This window comes from Callospermophilus lateralis, unplaced genomic scaffold (genome assembly GCF_048772815.1).
Source record: "Callospermophilus lateralis isolate mCalLat2 unplaced genomic scaffold, mCalLat2.hap1 Scaffold_1033, whole genome shotgun sequence".
Lineage (NCBI taxonomy): Eukaryota > Metazoa > Chordata > Mammalia > Rodentia > Sciuridae > Callospermophilus > Callospermophilus lateralis.
In genome coordinates, this window is record NW_027510520.1 from 387773 (window position 1) to 398692 (window position 10920).

At 39.4% G+C, this 10920-nt stretch overlaps 1 non-coding gene across 1 annotated transcript; it reads left to right on the forward strand.

Annotated features, from left to right (window-relative positions):
• Positions 1-2768: 2768 nt before the first annotated feature.
• LOC143388742 (18S ribosomal RNA) lies at positions 2769-3739 on the forward strand. The gene has a single exon (XR_013090068.2). It is a non-coding gene; the product is annotated as an 18S ribosomal RNA (ribosomal RNA).
• Positions 3740-10920: the final 7181 nt, after the last annotated feature.

Below are 10920 nucleotides of genomic sequence, written 5' to 3' on the forward strand. Positions count from 1 at the left end.
ATTATATAAGACTATAAATACAACAATCATAAACTCTATCAAAAATCCTAATAATAAAGCCCCCCAAATTATTACATTCGACCCTCATGTCTCCGGATACTCCTCCGTTGCTATAGCCGTGGTATAACCAAACACCACTAGTATACCTCCTAAATAAATTAAAAACACCATTAAACCTAAAAAAGACCCTCCAAAATACAGTACAACCCCACACCCAATCCCCCCACTAATAATTAACCCCAAGCCCCCATAAATAGGAGAAGGCTTTGAAGAAAACCCCACAAAGCCCAAAACAAAAAACACACTCAATAAATACGTAATATATGTCATTATTTCTACATGGAATCTAACCATGACTAATGACATGAAAAATCATCGTTGTTATTCAACTATAAAAACGCTAATGACAAACATCCGCAAAACCCACCCCTTAATTAAAATTATTAACCACTCTTTTATTGATTTACCCGCACCTTCTAACATTTCCACATGATGAAACTTTGGATCCCTATTAGGCCTTTGCTTAGCCATTCAAATCCTCACCGGCTTATTTCTAGCAATACACTACACATCCGACACCATAACAGCCTTTTCATCAGTCACTCACATCTGCCGAGACGTAAATTACGGCTGACTTATCCGCTATATACACGCTAACGGTGCATCAATATTCTTTATCTGCCTTTTCCTCCACGTAGGACGAGGGTTGTACTACGGCTCATACTCCTACTTCGAAACATGAAACATCGGAGTAATTCTCTTATTTATAGTGATAGCTACAGCATTCATAGGCTATGTACTCCCCTGAGGCCAAATATCATTCTGAGGGGCTACCGTAATTACTAATCTTTTATCCGCTATCCCTTACATCGGCACAACCCTAGTAGAATGAATCTGAGGTGGTTTCTCAGTAGATAAAGCTACTCTAACACGATTCTTCGCATTCCATTTTATTCTCCCATTCATCATCACAGCCCTAGTTATAGTCCATCTCCTTTTTCTCCACGAATCTGGATCAAACAATCCCTCAGGCCTCACATCTGACTCAGACAAAATTCCATTTCATCCCTACTACACCATTAAAGACATCCTCGGAGCCCTTCTCCTTATTATGGTTTTAATAACCTTAGTTCTATTTTCGCCAGATCTTCTAGGAGACCCCGACAATTATACACCCGCGAATCCCCTAAGTACCCCACCCCATATTAAACCAGAATGATACTTTTTATTTGCCTACGCTATCCTCCGATCCATCCCTAATAAACTAGGAGGTGTATTAGCCCTAGTTTTCTCAATTCTTATCCTAATACTCTTTCCACTACTTCACCTAGCCAAAGAGCGAAGCATAATATTCCGACCACTAAGCCAATGTATATTTTGAATTCTAGTAGCAGACCTATTTACATTAACCTGAATTGGAGGACAACCTGTTGAATACCCATTTACTATCATTGGCCAACTAGCATCAATTCTATACTTCACCATTATCCTATTAATCCTACCAACCGTCAGCCTGATCGAAAACAAACTCCTCAAATGAAGAGCCCTAATAGTATATATATATATTACCTTGGTCTTGTAAACCAAAAATGAAGTAATAAACTTCTTAGAGCAGTACCTATCAGGGAAGAAAATAGACCTTTCCACCTTCAACTCCCAAAGCTGATATTTCTTACTTAAACTATTCCCTGTACTCGACCAATTACTTAAATTTTGACTTCTATCTCACTATTAACTTTTATTTAACGATTTGCCCTCCTATGTAAACCGTGCATTTAATGCTTTACCCCATTATGACATTACTAATCCATGTACATAGGACATTATATGTTTAATCAACATTAATAGCACTCTCACCATGCATATCAAGCACGTTCATAATACTCACATAGTACATAACACAATACATTATCCCTTCACATCAAATCCTCCCCAGCACGACTATAGTCACCCCAACGTAAATGTAACCAGTACATGGCACATTAATATCACTAGCGGTACATACCACATATAGTCATAAATCTTTCTCGGTCCAAATGACTATCCCCTTCCAACTTTGGTCTCATAATCTACCACCCTCCGTGAAACCATCTACTCGCCCACTCCGTGTCCCTCTTCTTGCTCTGATCCCATATTAACTTGGGGGTAGCTAACTATGAACTTTATCTGGCATCTGGTTCCTACCTCAGGGCCATAAACCGCATAATCGCCCACTCGTTCCTCTTAAATAAGACATCACGATGGATTAGTTCCATTCTAGCCCGTGACCCAACATAACTGCACTGTCATGCCTTTAGTGGTTTTATTTTTTGGGGGATGCAGGGACTCACCATTGGCCGTCAGAGGCCTCGTTCCATTCAACTCAATTGTAGCTGGACTTATTAGTCAATATTCTCGCTTTACATACCTACTATCTGCCGTAGTCGGGCTTAATGCTCGATAGACAAAAAAAGAGTCAAAACAGAAATCTCATAGTAGATCTAAATTAAGATAAACGTTTAAACAATTATCTTTCTCCAAACCTATTTTCAACCTTCTTATCTGCTTAAAATTTTATTAACTCTTTCCCCAGTAGATTGAAACCCAAAATAAATTTTAATCAAATTACTATAAGCAATTATACTACCTTTACACAATAATACTTACATATTACTCTACTCACCTAAACTCTATATAAGCACACCTCTTAAAAATTCATATGTTAATGTAGCTTATTCAAAAGCAAAGCACTGAAAATGCTTAGATGGGTATTCTATACCCCATAAACATACAGGTTTGGTCCTGGCCTTTTTATTAACTCCTAGCTAACTTATACATGCATGTATCCCCGTTCCAGTGAGAATGCCCTCTATATCTATTAACTGATCAAAAGGTGCAGGCATCAAGTTCACTTATCCTAGTGGCTCATAACGCCTTGCTCCACCACACCCCCACGGGACACAGCAGTAATTAAAATTAAGCCTATAAACGAAAGTTTGACTAAGTTAAGCTAAATCTAGGGTTGGTAAATTTCGTGCCAGCCACCGCGGTCATACGATTAACCCCTGTTAATAAAATACGGCGTAAAGCGTGATTAAGAGATAAATTAAATAAGATTAAAATATTATTAAACTGTAAAAAGTTCTGATAATAGTGAAAATCAAATGCGAAAGTAATCTTAAATCGTCTGAATTCACGATAGCTAAGGCCCAAACTGGGATTAGATACCCCACTATGCTTAGCCCTAAACATAAACATTTAACAAACAAGAATGTTCGCCAGAGTACTACTAGCAACAGCCTAAAACTCAAAGGACTTGGCGGTGCTTTATATCCCTCTAGAGGAGCCTGTTCTATAATCGATAAACCCCGATACACCTCACCACCTTTAGCAAATATCAGCCTATATACCGCCATCTGCAGCAAACCCTAAAAAGGTCTAACAGTAAGCAAGAAAATTTTACATTAATACGTTAGGTCAAGGTGTAGCCTATAAGGTGGAAAGCAATGGGCTACATTTTCTATTATCTTAGAAAAATTTTCACGATAGCTTTTATGAAACTCAAAGCACAAGGCGGATTTAGTAGTAAGTTAAGAATAGAGAGCTTAACTGAATAGGGCAATAAAGCACGCACACACCGCCCGTCACCCTCTTCAAATATATTTTCACACTACATGATAAATAATTTACTTAACCAAATATGTAAGAAGAGGCAAGTCGTAACAAGGTAAACATACTGGAAAGTGTGTTTGGAAAAACCAAAATGTAGCTTAATAACCTAAAGCACCCGGCTTACACCCGAGAGATTTCACTCACTATGAACATTTTGAACTAATACTAGCCCAACCTTTTCCCACCTCCAATTACAATTCACCCAATAAATAAAACATTTGCCCCAATAAAGTATAGGAGATAGAAATTTATACTAGGAGCTATAGAGAAAGTACCGTAAGGGAAAGATGAAAGAATAAATTTATAGTATTAAAAAGCAAAGATTAACTCTTTTACCTTTTGCATAATGATTTAACCAGAAAATACTTGACAAAAAGAATTTAAGCCAAACACCCCGAAACCAGACGAGCTACTTATGAGCAGCTTACAAGAGCTCATCCGTCTATGTAGCAAAATAGTGGAATGACTCATAAGTAGAGGTGAAAAGCCTACCGAGCCTGGTTATAGCTGGTTGTCCAGATTAGAATTTTAGTTCTACTTTAAATTAACCTAAAGCACAAATAAGCCAAATGTAAATTTAAATGTTATTCTAAAGAGGGACAGCTCTTTAGAGTCAAAGGATAAACCTTAATTAGAGAGTAAACCTACCAACCTCCATAGTTGGCCTAAAAGCAGCCATCAATTAAAAAAGCATTAAAGCTTAACCTAATTACCAAAACTTAATACCTGACTACTTTAATAACCTCCTAAACCAACACTAGACTAATCTATTTTTCTAATAGAAGCAATTATGTTAAAATAAGTAACAAGAAATTATTCTCCCTGCATAAGCTTATATCAGACCGAATAAATCACTGATAGTTAACAACTTCATAACACTAAATAAATCATAAAACCATTATCAATAACACTGTTAACCCAACACTGGTATGCATAAGGGAAAGATTAAAAAAAGTAAAAGGAACTCGGCAAACGCTAACCTCGCCTGTTTACCAAAAACATCACCTCTAGCATAAATAGTATTAGAGGCACTGCCTGCCCAGTGACATACGTTTAACGGCCGCGGTATCCTGACCGTACAAAGGTAGCACAATCACTTGTTCTTTAAATAAGGACTAGTATGAATGGCTCAACGAGGGTTTAACTGTCTCTTACTTTTGATCAGTGAAATTGACCTCCCCGTGAAGAGGCGGGGATTTTTTAATAAGACGAGAAGACCCTATGGAGCTTAAATTTAACAGTCTCACAATCCTAACAATATCTAAGGAATTAAAATCATTGCTCATAGACTAAAGATTTTGGTTGGGGTGACCTCGGAGTACAAACTAGCCTCCGAATGATAATAATCTAGACATAACATGTCCAAATTACAACTCATTAATTGACCCAAATTATTGATCAACGGAACAAGTTACCCTAGGGATAACAGCGCAATCCTACTCAAGAGTTCATATCGACAGTTAGGGTTTACGACCTCGATGTTGGATCAGGACATCCAAATGGTGTAACCGCTATTAATGGTTCGTTTGTTCAACGATTAAAGTCCTACGTGATCTGAGTTCAGACCGGAGAAATCCAGGTCGGTTTCTATCTATTATTATATTTCTCCCAGTACGAAAGGACAAGAGAAATAAGGCCAATTATATATCTACGCCTTAATTTAATGAATGAAATAATCTTAATTTAATTAAATATTAAAAACAACCCGCCCTAGAGTAGGGCTTGTTAAGATGGCAGAGCCTGGTAATTGCGTAAGACTTAAAACTTTATTCCAGAGGTTCAACTCCTCTTCTTAACACTAATGTTTATAATAAACTTCCTACTTCTGATTATTCCAATCTTAGTAGCCATAGCCTTCCTTACCCTAATCGAACGAAAAATATTAGGGTACATGCAACTCCGCAAGGGTCCTAACGTTGTTGGGCCTTACGGTTTACTCCAACCGTTTGCTGACGCAATAAAACTATTCATTAAAGAACCCATAAAACCCTTAACATCATCAATTATATTATTTATTATTGCCCCTACCCTCGCTCTAACACTAGCATTAACCATATGAATCCCCCTACCTATACCCCAACCCCTCATTAACATAAATATAGGAATCCTATTTATCCTAGCCACCTCAAGCCTAGCTGTATACGCAATTTTATGATCTGGCTGAGCCTCCAATTCTAAATACGCCCTAATCGGAGCTTTGCGAGCCGTAGCACAAACTATCTCGTACGAAGTAACACTAGCAATTATTCTTCTCTCAGTACTTCTAATAAATGGATCCTTCACCCTATCTACACTAATCACTACTCAACAATTTACATGACTTTTACTCCCAACATGACCCCTAGCAATAATATGATTCATCTCTACATTAGCAGAAACTAACCGAGCTCCATTTGATCTAACGGAAGGAGAATCAGAACTTGTATCAGGATTTAATGTTGAATACGCAGCCGGCCCCTTCGCCCTATTTTTCATGGCCGAATACACTAACATCATTATAATAAATGCTTTAACAGTCACCCTTTTCATAGGAGCACTACTAGACCCCATCTTCCCTGAAACCTTCACATTAAACTTTATTCTAAAAACACTCATCCTAACCTCCACTTTCCTATGAATCCGAGCATCCTATCCTCGATTCCGCTATGACCAACTCATACATCTCTTATGAAAAAACTTTCTACCTCTAACTCTGGCTCTGTGCATATGACACATTTCTCTTCCAATTATTACTGCATGCGTACCACCCCAAATCTAAGAAATATGTCTGATAAAAGAATTACTTTGATAGAGTAAATAATAGAGGTTTAAACCCTCTTATTTCTAGAACTATAGGAATTGAACCTAATCCTAAGAATTCAAAATTCTTCGTGCTACCTTTTACACCACATCCTAAACAGTAAGGTCAGCTAAATAAGCTATCGGGCCCATACCCCGAAAATGTTGGTTTATATCCTTCCCGTACTAATTAATCCCCTAACCTCCTCAACAATCTATTTCACTCTCTTTTCCGGAACCATAATTACACTTTTTAGTTCGCATTGATTCCTAACTTGAGTAGGCTTAGAAATAAGCATGCTAGCTATTATCCCTATTCTGATTAACAAAGGAAACCCTCGATCCACAGAAGCTGCATGTAAATATTTTCTTATTCAAGCCACTGCATCAATAATCCTAATAATAGGCACAATAATTAACTTCATAAACTTAGGTCAATGAACCCTATCCAACCCACACAATCAAATTTCATCATTCATATTTACAATTGCACTCTCAATAAAGGTAGGACTCGCCCCATTTCAAAGTAAATTCAAAAGTATAATTCAAAGTTCAGTATCCCAATCAAGGGCAGAACCCTTCTGGGCTTCAAATCATACCTAGATTTCTGTTTTCATACTTATATTTCACCTCAATATTCTTGTAAATATTTCAGGTTCCCAATACCATTATTCATCGCACAGAGTCATACATAACCAAAATCAAACCTGTTTTTAACCCCCAGTATACACTGTTCCCTCAATCATTTTACAGAAGAGCAGGGACAGAGTGGTTCTTACAATACAGGAGAGTTGGGGACCTTCCACATTAAGAGAACCTCAAATGTCCATGCACAAATCATACCTGGAGAAGTTGTAAGCAGGTATGAAGCACCTGAGAGAGCAAAAGTCATCTTCCATGGCAAACAACCTGGTCAGGATGAAGGGATGTGTCTGAATCGGCCTCTCTCTTCTTATTGTAGAGAACATGGACCAAACCAGGCCTGGGTGGAGAGCTGTTCCAGGGTGCCAATGGTTGATATACATTCTACCTTATGAAAGTGTCAGAGGAAGTAGGGGCAAACTCCATCTTATGTTACCCTTGGAAGCAACTGTTAGGACAAAGTGGTTGCCAAGGCAGTGACCTCATTCAGTTCCAAAGAATGTGACATACCTCAGTTCCTTGGTGATGGAACTCTCTTAACTTGGTAGCCAAGAAGCCAGGCAGCCAGAGGCAGTCCCAGTCCCAGTCCCAGTGGGCTCACTTGTTTGGATTTACCAAGGACAGAGTCAGTTTTCTTGGTACCTAATGATGTGAGGAAGGCCAAATGCCAGGAGAGCTCTGAAGATGGACCTTTCCTGAGAAAACAGGTAGTGGCTAACCACTTTTTCCTGACTTCTTCACAGAGTTGTTCAAGGAAACAAGATCGGAGAGAAGACAGGACATTTCGGGAAAACATAGTATGGCCCACCAGTCAGAGGACACCCCAGATAGTCACAGACCTACTTGGGGGAAGGAGGTGCCTTTGTGGGAGTGCGTGTGGGTTTGTTGTTTTGTCTCATGTTCTGAGAATAGATAGGAAAGTAGGTTTGTTTGGTTTGGAGTGGACAGTTTCTAGTAAGTCATTTGACACGGCGAGTGTTTCTGTTTCTGTGTATTCCACTGTGTCCATTGTTGTAGACATTAGAAAAGAGAATGCATTAATGGATGTGTCCTGTCTAGTATAAATCTTCCCATAATTCATCCTGCCAATATATAAATGGACTGCAGCTTGTCTTATCGATGTGCAACATCTGCTATCTTTCTAAGTTGTTGTTTTCTTCCCGAATTCTGGCCACTCTCCAGAATAGGCTCATGGATTTGTGTCCAAAATGGTACCACCTCCAAGCTCTCTGACATGGCCACGTACTGGATAGCTGAAGAGAATGGCGAGCATCTCAGAAAACTCAGATATCAGTGTGACCAGGAAAGTCTCAGTGCAGAAACCCTGCTTTGGGCCTTTTGCTTACTTATTGTTGTGTTGCACTGAATGTCTGGAAGGTCTTTGCCTCAGGCCACCCCTTTGTGAAGCCTGAAGAAAACAGTTTTCAAATGGAAATGAATGGGCCTCCCCTGTGGCTCTTTGCTTAATTGCTTTGGAAAGGGATGTGTCTTTATCAGACTCTTGGAGCTGTGTGTGGCTGTGACTTAGATTCTCAGCACCTGATGGATCTTAAGAATGATCCCATGTGAGCTTCCAAACCCAAAATGGCAAAAAATATCATTCATTGTGAATGAAGTCTCTTGCTTTCCTCTGTTAGGTTCCTGCACTCCATCAAATGAGAATAGGGATTCTTTGGGTCAAATGAGTTCTTCAAAGCCCTGAAGAGGTGCTTGTGTTTTCGCATGACTCGAAATCACCTAAAGAATCGATACCTAAATTCAGTTGGCCTCAAATTGGAGAAACACAGAAGTATTAACGGCAGGCTTATTTGTTCACTCCTCATTCACAGAAACGGTTTCCAGGGTACCCTGACTTTAGGCAAATGAGGGGCAAACGAGCTGATTTTGGACACTGTCTTGGGCTGCGCCCCTCATGGAAACCTCCAGCCAGAGGTTAAGATGATTGACTATATGGAATAAGATGAGGGCCATGTGGGAGTGTTTTGGTTTTTGTTTTGGTTTTAATTTTGTTCATTTGTGTGGCATTGGAAAAAATGACTGGGTGTACGTGGGCTTGAAATCTGGTGTCATTCCCCTTAGAGACTGGGTTTTGGAACTGAACTCAGAGAAGCATTGCCATGAATTTTGTTGGGATTTTAAGAGGCCACGCATGAAAGTCACTCTTGGAAACTGAGACCTAGGCCCCTGGTGAATTTCCACAGAGGCCTGGGAATTTCAGCAAGGATATCACATGATTTTATTCTTAAAGAAATGGCAGCCATAGTTGAGAGTCAAAACACACATGGACCTCACATTGTAGAACTCAATGGGCCTGACCTAATGTGACCTTTTTCCACTCTTTGGGAAGCCTTGCCTGTGAGAGTTCTCCAGAGAATTCATTGAAATGAGCTTCCTCACCATTTAATGTTTTCTGAATGAGTGGAAACCCCCATTGCCTCCAACTTCATGCTTGAAAAATGGCTAGATAAATACCATGAAATTTTTGAAATTCCTATGACCAGGTGGCACTGGAGAAACATTGGATGTCCTGTTGCTGATTATGAGTATACCAGACAGTGCCTTGATTTACTGAGTTTCATGAAAATGGTGTAGAACAGAGATGCCAGTAAGATGGAGCGTGCTGAGTAGTGGGTCTAGAGCAGTGGTGGGGAGGTGTTTGATAAAACATCCGTGGTAGGGCCATGTGGATCTACCATTGGATTCCAAAGGGCTTGTAACTGACATGGTGCAGCCAGCAGACCCTTATATGTAAAGGCATCTTGTTATATGGAGAGTTTTCAGAGGAAAATGAAGAATGAGGTTGATATGGACATGGGGGCAATGGGGCAAGCAGTGAGAGATAGAAGCCTAGTTGGTGCATTCTCTTGTAGACCCTGACCCACCACACGTGACAGAACTCCCTCCAGCACTGTGTCCCAGTTTAGCTCCTAGTATTTCGGGAAACAAATACCAAACTCACAGTGCAGCAGAAAAATAACCACAAAATGTGGAGGAGGACCAAATGGCTGCGGTGTCCACACGGGGACACAATTTGTCTTCAGTGGCCTCAGTTTACCTACAAAGAGAGGATTCAGCACTGCTTCATCTTGTTCATTGGAAAATAAGAAACCATGTCCTCCAGGTCACATAGATGTAGACCCAGCTTTGATGGTCTCACTACATAGGAAGCCAAATCTCTTGAAAACAATATATAATTCAAGTGCGGAAGCTCAGAGGCAGTTTATCAAAAAGTTTTTAGGCCAGCAGAGCTCCATGTTTGTGGAGTGTTTACCCTGTCCCTTAGTTTTGGAAACTCCTCTACCACCTCCAAGGTTGTGAGCTCCTGAGCATTTTACATTCCAGATATGTATTCACTGATTTTGTAACTCTTCTCCTCTAATTGTGTCTTACTTGGGGTGAAGGCAATGTCAAGGCATTCTTCTGGATGAGAGCAGGAGGATATTTGTGCAGCATATATTTACATACACATTGGATTCATTTTCCAATTTTCCATTCGAAGTACTGAATCCCTGACACTAACCCATACCAAGTAGACTCAGACTATTCATCCTAATATAATGGGGAAAATTAACCCAACACAATAGAAATACAAGCACTTCAGAGGAGACATGTTGTATAGTTGGACGTGACATTTGCATTATATTAGTTAGGAGATATAAATCTAGTCAAATTTTAATGGAAATATTCTCCATGTGTTTTTAAACTTAACAAATATGTGAATGCTTGTTTCCCTTTTCTGTAGCCTATTCACACAAGTATATTTATATGCATATATAGAATCCTACCAGGTATCACACGTACATTTTTGTGAGGTGGCTGTCTTGGCAGATACAAATTGTGAGAAGAGTT